Raw genomic sequence first — 12,694 nt, forward strand, 5'->3', positions numbered from 1 at the left:
TAATACTAAAAATGTAATAACAAGTTAAGAGGAAAATTAAGATTCAGGCCTTTAGGCTGAAAGATCTGGCTAGAAAAGATGCTGAGGCCAGAAGGAGCTAGATTTTTATTCTGAAAAGCTAGTCATTTATACAATTGACTTTATGGCTTTGGTTTTCTTGGAGGGGGAACCTTGAAAAGATGTCTAAGGTCCAACATTTTTAAAGCTTGCATCAAATATATTCTAGACTTCTAAATTTTTGTGCAATATGCTATTATTACATTGATGGAGGTCAAATTCCAAGCTAATAGCTATTGACCCCAGCCATTATCATATTTAAAGGTGAATTTATGGCTTCTCAGCCTTCTGGCTAAGATCAAGTATAGTATCTGTTCTTATCAGTTTAATATCTGATACATCCTCTATCCGAGGACAATATATTAAATGGATTTTTGAAGCAGAGGGTTGGAATAGGAACTTGCTCTGTTCACGACCTGATATTGCAGTACTTCCAGGAATGGTGCACCCCCGTCGGGGACAATGTTTGAAGTACCAAAAGGCAGAAACTGGCCCTTTCCTGTCCTGGAGTGGGATTTTCATTGTAAGCTGTCTGCAAGCTAGCTCAGGAAGTTGATTTTCTCAGGTTTTCCTGCATTACTTCTAAGCGTTCCTGACAGTTGCTGGAAAACAAGCAAATAACTGAGTCTAGTAGGGTGGAGGGAAGGGGAGGAAAATGAATGGAGAAAAGTATTTTAAAAGTTAGGTTTATTAAGTCTAGAGATCTGATATACAACATGATGACTACAGTTCCTAACATTGTATCAGGGACTTCGCTGGTGATCCAGTGGCTAAGACTCGGCTCTCTAAGCAGAGGGCCCGGGTTCAATCCTTGGTCAGGGAGCTACATCCCATATGCCACAACTAAGAGTTCTCATGCTGCGACTAAAAATCTTGCATGGACAGTCTCCGTGGAGAGTCGCCGGGGTTTCCTGCGTCAACAGTGCTTGAAGGGAACCCGGTTGCTCCTCCCCCGGTTGCTCCTCCCCCGCCTGCTCGTCCCCCGCCCCGGCCGGCCACTCAGAGCCAGCCCTCCTCACCACCTGACAGCGCCCTCCAACCGGCCCAAGGTCCCAGCGCTGCTCCAGTTCCGCACAGCCGCCACCACCACCGCCTGTTCTCAGCCGCCTGCGGTGACGACCGCATCCCCGTCGCAGGTGCGCCAGAACTACCACCAGGACTCGGAGGCCGCCATCAACCGCCAGATCAACCTGGAGCTCTGCGCCTCCGATGTCTACCTGTCCACGTCATGCTATCTTGACCGCGATGATGTGGCTTTGAAGAACTTTACCAAATACTTTCTTCACCAATCTCATTAGGAGAGGGAATATGCTGAGAAACTGATGAAGCTGCAGAACCGACGAGGTGGCCGAATCTTCCTTCAGGATATCAAGAAACCAGACCGTGATGACTGGGAGAATGGGCTGAATGCAATGGAATGTGCACCATGCTTGGAAAGAAGTGTGAATCAGTCACTACTGGAACTGCACAAACTGGCCACTGAAAAAAATGACCCCCATCTGTGTGATTTCATTGAGACTCATTACCTGAATGAGCAGGTGAAAACCATCAAAGAATTGGGTGACCAGAAAACCAATCTGCGCAAGATCAGGGCCCCTGGATCTGGCATGGCAGAGTACCTCTTTGACAAGCACACCCTGGGACACAGTGAGAGCTAAGCCTCAGGTTGGCTTCCTGTAGCCACAGGGGTGACTTTCCTGGTCACCAAGGCAGTACATGCATATTTGTGTTATATTCATCTTTTCTATAGTTGTACCAAAACATCTACTTAAGTTCTTTCTTTAGTACCATTCCTTCAAATAAACTAATTTGGTACCAAAACAAACAAACAAAAAATCCTGCTTGCCATAACTAAGACCCGGCACAGCCAAAAAAAATAAAATGGATATTAAAAAAAAAAAAAAACTATCAAATACTGGAAATTTGCTAAGAGCATAAATTTTAAGTGCTATCATCATAAAAAAAATATGGTAACTATGTGAGGAAAAACTATGTTAATTAGCTTGACTGCGGTGTCATTTTGCTATGCTTATGTATATCAAACCATCATACTGTATACCTTAAATATGTACAATTTTATTTTTTAAAAATATACAAAGATCCCCCAAAAAAAAGGAACAAAAAAGATGGAAAAAATGTAAAAGCCAGTCAGTATTCTGTAATAACCCACATGGGAAAAGAATCTAAGAATATGTGTAACTGAATCACTTTGCTGTATACCTGAAACTAACACAACGTTGTAAATCAACTATACTCCAGTATAAAATAAAAATCAAATTAAAATTTTAAAATGTAAAACTACTCCTACACTGCACCTGTATAAAATAAGTGGTGGACAGGATTTGATCCAGAGGTTACAGTTAGCCAAGTCCTGATCAAGATAATCCATAAATCCCTTCTGTATAGGCAAATCTTTTTTTAAAAAAATATTATTTATATATTTATTTATTTTTGGCTTGTACTGAGTCTTCTTTGCTTTGTGCGGGCTTTCTCTAGTTGCAGCATGGGCTTCTCACTTCAGCGGCTTCTCTTGTTACAGAGCACAGATTCTAGACACATGGGCTTCAGTAGTCAGAGCATGCAGGCTCAGCAGTTGTGGGCACACAGGCTTAGCTGCTCCACAGCATGTGGAATCTTCCTGGACTAGGAATTGAACCCATGTCCCCTGTATTAGCAGGCAGATTCTTATCCACTGTACTACCAGGGAAGTCCTCGATAGGCAAATTTTGATGGAAAGACAGGTTTGGTCATCGTAGACTCAAGAACAATGGAGACTAAGAGTTAGGAGGTATCTTCATGCCTGTGCACTTTATGGTGGACAGATATGTCTATCACAACTTTGAGATGTTCAAATTCAAAAATACTCTCATTGCAAGAAATACTAGTAGGAATTCCCTGGTTGGTGGTTAGGACTCTGCACTGCCACTGCAGGAGACACAGGTTCGATCCCCCACCTGCCCCATGGCATGACCCTCCCCGCACACACACACACAAAAACAAACTAATGCTGCTATGAACATTTGGTTCATGTCTTTTGGTGAACAAGTTACTGTTGGGTATATACATAGGAGTAAAATGCCTGGGTCAGAGATATGTTCATGTTCAACCATACTATGTACTGGCAAACAGATTTCCAAAATGGTTGTGCTAGTTTATATTACTACTGTGTAAAAGTTCTCATTAATCCCCATCCTCATCAATAATTTTGAAAGTGTCAGACCTTTTTGTAGCCACACTGATGGGTTATAGTGGTTTTAACTTGTATTTTCCTGACTTCTTTCTTTCTTTTTCTGCCATGCCACAAAGCTCTTGAGATCTTAGTTCCCCAACCAGGGATCAACCAGTGACCCCTGCAGTGGAAACCTGGAGTCCTAGCCACTAAATTGCCTGGGAATTCTCATGCTTTCCCCTAATTTCTAATGAGGTTGAACCTGATTTTCATGTTTATTCCTCACATTTTGATTCTCTCCGATTTTACACTCAGTCAATTCTTAAAAATTTATCTGACTTAATTACATGCTAAAGATACTAAGAAGATGAGGCAAAGTGTCTATACCCCCACTCCTATCTCAACCCCTATCAGTTATTCTAGGGAGAAATTTAGAACTTGATTTTTTTATCCTACTTCGAACAGCTATTAGATCAGCAAGTCCTATTTCCAAAATGAATCTTTAGTCACTCTACTGCCATATGTGCTGCCACAACTTGAATCCACACCAATGTTTCATTCCTGGATTGCCACAATCACTTCTTTTTATCACATTTTGGCTTTTGCCACTGCCCATCTCCCTTTATTTTCCATATTGAAGCAATTGTTTTCAGTGATAGAAACTTTTTGGTGGCTTTCTATTACTCTGAGAATAAAATTCAAGCCCTACCACTTATAGCTTCCCTGGTGGTTCAGATGGAAAAGAATCTGCCTGCAATGCAGGAGACTCAGGTTCAATCCCTGGGTCAGGAAGAGCCCCTGGAAAAGGGAATGGCAACTCATTCTAGTATTCTTGCCTGAAGAATTCCATGGACAGAGGAGCCTGGACGGCTACTGTCCATGGGGTCACAAAGAATCAGACCTGACTGAACAACTAACACTTTCACTTTCACCACCTCTGGAAGCTGCAGGTTTGCCTTAGGCTATCTCTCCAATCTCTCCAACCCATGCTTTGTTTATTGTGTCCTAGCTACAGTCCTCTTACCAGGCCTTGGTAAAAACACTCCCTCTTCACTCATCTTCTTTCAAACCTTAACACTAAACTTCTTTCATTTTAATGAAATACTTGTCCCAGGGCCTGTTTCTTCTCATCCTTTAATTCTCAGTTAAATTTTACCTTCTTTATATGTTTCCTTCATAACATTTATCAATAATCTGTAATTACTGAGTTTGTTTGCTCTTTGTTAGTTTCCTCTAATAATAATTATTATAATAATAATGAAACAGGAGGGAAGGAGGGCAGGGCATAACATTTAAAAGAATGATATAGCCCAAGGACACGACATAAACTGATTAGAATGAAAATAGGTTCAAGGCAGATGAGTCACCTTCCACTAAACCTTGAGCTGCCATATAGGCTCATTGTAACACATCAGCAAGCTAAATGAAACATCCACAGGCACTATGACAGTTCCAAGGTGGACCATAAATGAAACAGGAGGGAAGAGGGCAGGGCACAACTTTTGAAAAAATGACGCAGCCTGAGGACACAACATAAACCAATTAAAATTAAATGATGCTGAAGCTCCAATACTTTGGCCACCTAGTGCAAAGAAGTAACTTATTGGAAAAGACCCTGATGCTGGGAAAGATTGAAGGCAGGAGGAGAAGAGGATGACAGAGGATGAGATGGTTGGATGGCATCACCAACTCGATGGACAGGAGTTTGAGCGAGCTCTGGAGTTGGTGAAGAACAGGGGCACCTGGTGTGCTGCAGTCCATGGGGTTGCAGAGTCAGACCCAACTGAGTGACTGAATAACAGCTCTTAGGAAGTGGCAGAGCTGCCATTTGAACCCAGATGAGTGAACAACAACAATCTAGTTATGGGCTTCCCAGGGGTGCTAGTTGTAAAGAAACCGCCTGCCAATACAGGAGATGGAGGAGACACAGGTTCAATCCCTGGGTTGAGAAGATCCCCTGGAGGAGGGCATGGCAACCCACTGCAGTATTCTTGCCTGGAGAATCCCATGGACAGGGGAGCCTGGCGGGCTACATTCTATGGGGTCACAAATAGTCAGACATGACTGAAGTGACTGAGCGGGCAATCTAGTTTCATTTTAACCAATGCCACTGTCTTTTTTTTTTTTTTTAATTGTAGGTTACAATGTGTATGTACCTGTGTCAAGAAATTTAGGGCTTCTTGAAAAAAATTAAAGTGGAATAGAATAAATCCTTACTTACTAAGGATAAGTACTGGTTTTGAAGCTTTCGACTCAATTATGTGTGTGTGTATATATATATATGTGTGTGTGTGTGTGTGTGTGTGTGTGTGTGTGTGTGTGTGTGTGTGTGTGTATATACAGTCACAAGGTATGAAAGCTACTGTACTATGCATTCTGCCTTTCTGTATAACTTTCAGAACTGACCAGTGACCAGGTTCACCAGAGTATTCCCGGGGTCTAGTCCAGCCACTGGACCACAGTAAGCACCCAGTGCATATTTATTCAGTTCAGTTCAGTCGCTCAGTCGTGTCCGACTCTTTGCGACCCCATGAATTCCAGCACGCCAGGCCTCCCTGTCCATCACCAACTCCCGGAGTCTACCCAAACCCATGTCCATCGAGTCGGTGATGCCATCCAACCATCTCATCCTCTGTTGTCCCCTTCTCCTCCCGCCCCCAATCCTACCCAGCATTAGGGTCTTTTCCAATGAGTCAACCCTTCACATGAGGTGGCCAAAGTATTGGAGTTTCAGCTTCAACATCAGACCTTCCAATGAACACCCAGGATTGATCCTTTTAGGATGGATTGATAGGATCTCCTTGCAGTCCAAGGGACTCTCAAGAGTCTTCTCCAACACCACAGTTCAAAAGCATCGATTCTTCGGCGCCCAGCTTTCTTCACTGTCCAACTCACATCTATACACGACCACTGGAAAAACCATAGCCTTGACTAGACGGACTTTTGTTGGCAAAGTAATGTCTCTACTTTTAAATATGCTATCTAGGTTTATTAATTTGCCAATAATAAACTATGATAAATATTAAGAAGGTGATAAAAACTTTTCCTTAATTTCTCTACAAAGTTTACTTCTCCTTATGCCAACCACTGATTTGAACTTGAATTTGTGCCAGTATTCATAAAGCTATACTAACATTAAATCTAACTGGACAGTCTGAAGAATTCAGAAGGGTTATTAATCTGTTGTATATCCTATTTTAAAATCTGTTCTTTGAAAACTGGAAGAGAAAAAGGTATGCTTCCTTGAGCTTATACTTTTAAAACACTTTTTAAAAGATTAAATATTATTTAACTATTATTTGTGTTATTTCAAGTTATTCTAAAAGCATAAAGAATAAACAGTGTGGCAGGAAAGGCAGACAGTTGTTGAATGTCAACCCTAGGCACTACTGGCTGAGAGTTTTCAAGCAAGACACTTAAACTTTTGAAAGTTTCTATTTTGTTCAGTTCAGTTCAGTTGCTCAGTAATGTTTGACTCTTTGCAACCCCATGGACTGCAGCACACCAGGCGCCCCTGTCCATCACCAACTCCCGAGTTTGCTCAAACTCATGTCCATTGAGTTGGTGATGCCATCCAACTATCTCATCCTCTGTCGTCATCTTCTCCTCCTGCCTTCAATCTTTCCCAGCTTCAGGATCTTTTACAATGAGTCAGTTCTTCACATCAGGTGGCCAAAGTATTGGAGTTTCAGTTTCAGCATCAGTCCTTCCAATGAATATTCCAGACTGATTTTCTTTAGGATTGACTGGTTTGATCTCCTTGCAGTCCAAGGGACTCTTAAGAAGTCTTCTCCAACACCACAGTTCAAAAGCATCAATTCTTCAGTGCTCAGCTTTGTTTATAGTCCAACTCTCACATCCATACATGACTACTGGAAAAACCATAACTTTGACTAGACGGGCCTTTGTCAGCAAAGTAATATCTCTGCTTTTTAATATGCTGTCTAGGTTTGTCATAGTTTTTCTTCCCAGGAGCAAGCATCTTTTAATTTCATGGCTATAGTCACCATCTGCAGTGATTTTGGAGCCCAAGAAAAGAAAGTCTGTCACTGTTTACAGTGTTTCCCCATGTATTTGCCATGAAGTGATGGGGCTGAATGTCATTATCTTCATTTTTTGAATGTTGAGTTTTAAGCCAGTTTTTTCACTCTCCTCTTTCACTTTCATTAAACTGGTGTATTAAAACCTACCTAAAAGTAGAGAGATCAACCTTCTTAGGAATGGCAATCTGGCTGAAAGGTAGCCTAGTTTTGTTTTGAAGCTATGATAAGCACAGTGTTTTTACCTATTTATATGATACAGATAAGGTGGGGGGAAAAAAGAGCAAATTTTTCTAAAGGTGCTTTTATTCTCACTTTATCTAACATTGAATATCTCAGTTGTATTAATTGAAGGGAAGGAGCAAAGCACATTAGCATTGACCCTACATTGAAGGTTAGAGGTAAGTGGAAGCATTTACTATTTACCTTGGAATTACTCATTATTAAAGCAATTATTATGATAAACAGATTCTAAGGCTGTGCAATAGGAGGTAATCATGGTTCAGTATATCTAGTTTAAAAATCTTTTTAAAAATTGTTATTTTATGAGTGGTTAAAAAAAAAAACTTGGGACTTCCCTGGTGGTCCAGCAGTTAAGAATCTGCCTGCCAGTGCAGGGGGACATGGGTTCGATTCCTCGTCTGGGAAGATCCCACATACAGAGGGGCAACTAAGCCTGTGCCCCACAACTACTGAAACCCACCCATCTTAAATCCCGTGCTCCGCAACAAGACAAGCCAACACAGCGAGAAGCTGGTACACCACAATCAGAGAGTAGCTCTCACTTGCCACAGCTAGAGAAAGCCTGCATGCAGCAATGAAGACTTAGCACAGCCAAAAATATATAAATTAAAAAAAAAAAATCTCTAGGGGACTTCCCTGGTGATCCATTGGTTAAGAATACCCCTGCCAACACAGGAGACAGTTTCTATCCCTGGTCCGGGAAGATCCCATATGCCTTGGAGCAACTAAGCCATGCACAGCTACTGAAGTCTGTCTGGTTAGAGCCTGTGCTCCACAACAAGAGAAGCCCCCAATCTCTGCAACTAGAGAAAGCCCTCTTGCATTAATGAAGACCCAGCACAACCAAAAAAAAAAAGTCTAAAAAAAATCTCTGGGCTCAGTTTTATCTTCTCCTTGAACTTTAGGACTTTGGAAAGTACCTTGAAGATATATATTAACATATTGTAAACAGGAAAAACAAGATTCACCTCTTAAAGGTTCATTTGAACATGTGATCATCAAGTTTGTATAATTACTTTAGATATTCCATTACTTCTGAGCCTTAGAGACCCATTCTTTCTTTTTTGAAAAGATAATCCTATACTTCTGTTCTAGATTCCAGTTTCCCATCAAAAAACAAAAAAGATCAGACTACTTCTAATCTTGGTAATGCAGTAAAATTAATGCTTGGTTAAGCATATGCATTTAAAAGCAATAAAAATAGGTAGTATTATTGAGCTAAGCTCTTGGTAAGCATTTTACACATATTATCTTATGTAATCTTCACAGTAATTATATTAAATAAGTCTAAGTGGAGGGAGAGAGGCTGGCCAGTTAAAAAGTTGTAACAGTATTGTTATTCAGTCACTAAGTCATGTCCGACTCTTTGCGACCCAATGGACTACAGCACATCAGACTTCCCTGTCCTTCACTATCTGTCAGAGTTCTCTGAAACTCATGTCCATCAAGACTGTGATGCCATCCAACCGTCTCATCTTCTGCCGTTCCCTTCTCTTCTTGCCTTCAATCTTTCCCAGCATCAGGGTCTTTTCCAATGAGTGGACACTTTGTATCAGGTGGCCAAAGTATTGGAGCTTCAGCATTAGTCTTTTCAATGTAACAGTATTACAGAAGCATAAAGGGAGTAGGGTGGTGGCAGTGGAGAAAGTAATGCTTTGTGATAGACACTTAGGAGGTACAATCAACTGGTCTTGGTGAGTGTCTAGAACACTGTTTGGCAGATGCTTGAGAGATATTTGTAAATTAATAGATTATGGAGGGTGAGGGTTAAGGGAGCAAAAGGGTCACTACTAGGTTATATGGTGGTATACTCACAAAGATAGGGAAAAGGGAAGGAAACCTGATTAAAGGATGTACCTCTCTCACATTCCTACTGGTAGCTGGTTTTCCCATCCCCATTGCCTTGATGGCAGTATTTTGAATCAAATAACTTGTTTCTCCAGGCCAGACAGGGAGCCTACACAAGGGCAAATAATTCATGGGATAGCTAATGATCTGTGTGATCGGGGTACAAAAAATAAATTAAATCGAGTCTTTTTTCATTTATTTTGAACTAAGAAGCAGAGGCAGAATCTGGCAGAGGAGATGCCAAATGACAGCCTAACAGAGGTTCAGCAGTGGCAAATGAGGTCAGTCAGGTTCTCATCAGATATCAGGTGGAAAGCACAAACTGAATAATTTGAAGAGATATTAAATTATTTGAGGGCTTCCCAACAAATGGCTCAGTGGTAAAGAATCTGTCTGTCAATGCAGGAGCCCCAGGAGGCTCAATCCCTGGGTTGGGAAGATCCCCTGGAAGAGGAAATGGCAACTTGCTCTAGTATTCTGGCCTGGAGAATCCCAGGGACAGACAGAGCCTGGTGGGTTACAGTACACAGTGTCCCAAAGAGTCAAACACGACTGAGCACACACATACGTTAAATTACTTACAGAGGTGCAGGTAAGAGTCAGGGAAAACCAACAAGGGATGGTGCACTACCTCAAGGGCTAGTGGTTATTATTATACTTAGGCCTCTAGAGGCAAAGGGAATGCTTAGAGTCTGCAGTCAACCCTTGGTGATCCATCTTGGGGAATAAGGACTATGATCCCACTATCTTCTGGCCTTGAATCTCCAGCAGATACTTCCCACTACCTGAATCCACAGAGATACCAAGCAGGACAAAGGATTATCACAGGTGTAATCCAGGCGGAGTCAGCTCTCCCTGACACAAGAGCAGGGGAGGGGTGGAGAACAGATATGGAGGAGCAAATAGGAGATAAGTGAGGTTGTTTCCAACAGTCAGTTACCTGGAAGCAGGAGTTAGTAACACGAGTTTGAAAGAGGACAACAAATAACCAGCTCCCTTCACTGACATTAGTGGTAATGCACTAGACTGAAGATACCCTACCATCTTGAGTTCTTTGAGGACCTTTTGAATACACACTAACCCCCCAGTTCTCTCCTTGCAAGTACAATTTATTGCCAAGAAAGTCCTTTTGTGTTTCTTCAATAAAGCATTATGATTTTTCACTTAGAAATGACAACAAAAGAGCAAACAAACAAACCCACCAACCATGGTTAAGTAGTCCATATGAATCTAACTTCAGGAACCACTCCACATACCCTTCTTCTCAACTGAATCTACATCTTTAATCCACTGTATTTAAATAAATGGTAAAATAGCTGAGAAAAGAGACGCTAAAGGCAAAGAAGAAAAGGAAAGATATACCTATCTGAATGCAGAGTTCCAACGAACATCAAGGAGAGAGAAGAAAGCCTTCTCAGTGATCAATGCAAAGAAATAGAGGAAAATAATAGAATGTAAGACTAGAGATCTCTTCAAGAAAATTAGAGATACCAAGGGAAAATTCAATGTAAGATGGGCACAATAAAGAACAAAAACGGAATGGACCTAACAGAAGCAGAAGATATTAAGAAGAGGTGGCAAGAATACACAGAAGAACTATACAAAAAAGATCTTAATCACCCAGATCACTCACCTAGGGCCAGACATCCTGGAATGTGAAATCAAGTGGACCTTAGGAAGCATTACTACAAACAAAGCTAGTGGAGGTGATGGAATTCCAGTTGAGCTATTTCAAATCCTAAAAGATGATGCTGTGAAAGTGCTGCACTCAATGTGCCAGCAAATTTGGAAAACTCAGCAGTGGCCACAGGACTGGAAAACGTCAGTTTTCATTCCTATCCCAAAGAAAGGAAATGCCAAAGAATGTTCAAACTACTGCACAATTGCACTCATCTCACACACTAGTAATGCTCAAAATTCTCTAAGCGAAGCTTCAACAGAGTGTGAACCGAGAAATTCCAGATGTTCAAGCTGGATTTAGAAAAGGCAGAGGAACCAGAGGTCAAATTACCAACATCGGTTGGATCATCGAAAAAAGCAAGCGAGTTTCAGAAAAACATCTACTTCTGCTTTAATAACTACACCAAAGCCTTTGACTGTGTGGATCACGACAAGCTGTGGAAAATTCTTTAAGAGATGGGAATACCAGACCACCTGACCCGCCTCATGAGAAATCTGTATACAGGTCAGGAAGCAACAATTAGAACTGGACATGGAACAACGGACTGGTTCTAAACTGGGAAAGGAGTACGCCAAGGCTGTATATTGTCACCCTGTTTATTTAACTTATATGCAGAGTACATCATGTGAGTACATGGCAGCTGGATGAAGCCCAAGCTGGAATCAAGATTGTCGGGAGAAATATCAATAACCTCAGAAATGCAGATGATACCAGCCTTATGGTGGAAAGCAAAGAGGAACTAAAGAGTCTCTTGATGAAAGTGAAAGAGGAGAATGAGGAAGCTGGCTTAAAACTCAACATTCAAAAAACGAAGATCATGGCATCGGCCCCATCACTTCATGGCAAATAGATGGTGAAACAATGGAAACTGTGACAGACTTTATTTTCTTGGGCTTCAAAATCACTGCAGATGGTGACTGCAGCCATGAAATTAAAAGATGCTTGCTCCTGGAAAGAAAAGCTATGACAAATTTAGACAGCATGTTAAAAAGCAGAGACATTATTTTGCTGACAAAGGTCTGTCTAGTCAAAGCTATGGTTTTTCCAGTAGTCATGTATGGATGTGAGAGTCCAAACATAAAGAAGGGTGAGCGCCAAAGAATTGATGCTTTCAAACTATGGTTGGAGAAGACTTGAGAGTCTCTTGGACTGCAAGGAGATCAAACCAGTCAATCCTAAAGGAAATTAGTCCTGAATATTTATTGGAAGGACTGATGCTGAACCTGAAGCTCCAATACTTTGGCCACCTGATGGGAAGAACTGACTCACTGGAAAAGACCTTGATGCTGGGAAAGAATGAAGGCAGGAGGAGAAGGGACGACAGAGGATGAGATGGTTGGATGGCATCATCGACTCGATCGTCATGAGTTTGAGCAAACTCTGTGAGTTGGTGAAGGCCAGGGAAGCCTGGTGTGCAGCAGTCCATGGGGCTGCAAAGAGTCAGACTCGACTGACCAACTGAACTGAGAACAGATACCATTTTAACAGGCTTTTGTAAAAGAGACTGAAGAATTACCTTGGAAAATTCCAAAAGGCCGATTGTAACAAGAAGATCACCTAGTTGATAGGTATAAACATAAGGCTTCACCAATAAGAGTAAGTGAAGACGGTGCGTGCTAAGTCGCTTCAGTCCTGTGCGATTCTTTGTGACCCTAT

General features: G+C 41.5%; 1 long non-coding RNA gene and 2 pseudogenes across 1 annotated transcript; all 3 read left to right on the plus strand.

Moving 5' to 3' along the window:
• The first annotated feature begins 329 nt into the window (after positions 1-329).
• Positions 330-510, plus strand: LOC145527975 (U2 spliceosomal RNA; annotated as a pseudogene).
• A 9-nt stretch (positions 511-519) lies between these two features.
• On the plus strand, positions 520-1,715 carry LOC145525206 (ferritin heavy chain pseudogene; annotated as a pseudogene).
• Positions 1,716-5,339: 3,624 nt separating this feature from the next.
• LOC145525397 (uncharacterized) lies at positions 5,340-10,903 on the plus strand. Its single transcript, XR_014068182.1, has 2 exons — positions 5,340-6,894; positions 9,066-10,903. It is a non-coding gene; the product is annotated as an uncharacterized LOC145525397 (long non-coding RNA).
• The last annotated feature ends 1,791 nt before the right edge of the window (positions 10,904-12,694 follow it).

This window comes from Giraffa tippelskirchi, chromosome 11 (assembly GCF_054371585.1).
Source record: "Giraffa tippelskirchi isolate mGirTip1 chromosome 11, T2T-mGirTip1v1.2.pri, whole genome shotgun sequence".
Taxonomy (NCBI): domain Eukaryota; kingdom Metazoa; phylum Chordata; class Mammalia; order Artiodactyla; family Giraffidae; genus Giraffa; species Giraffa tippelskirchi.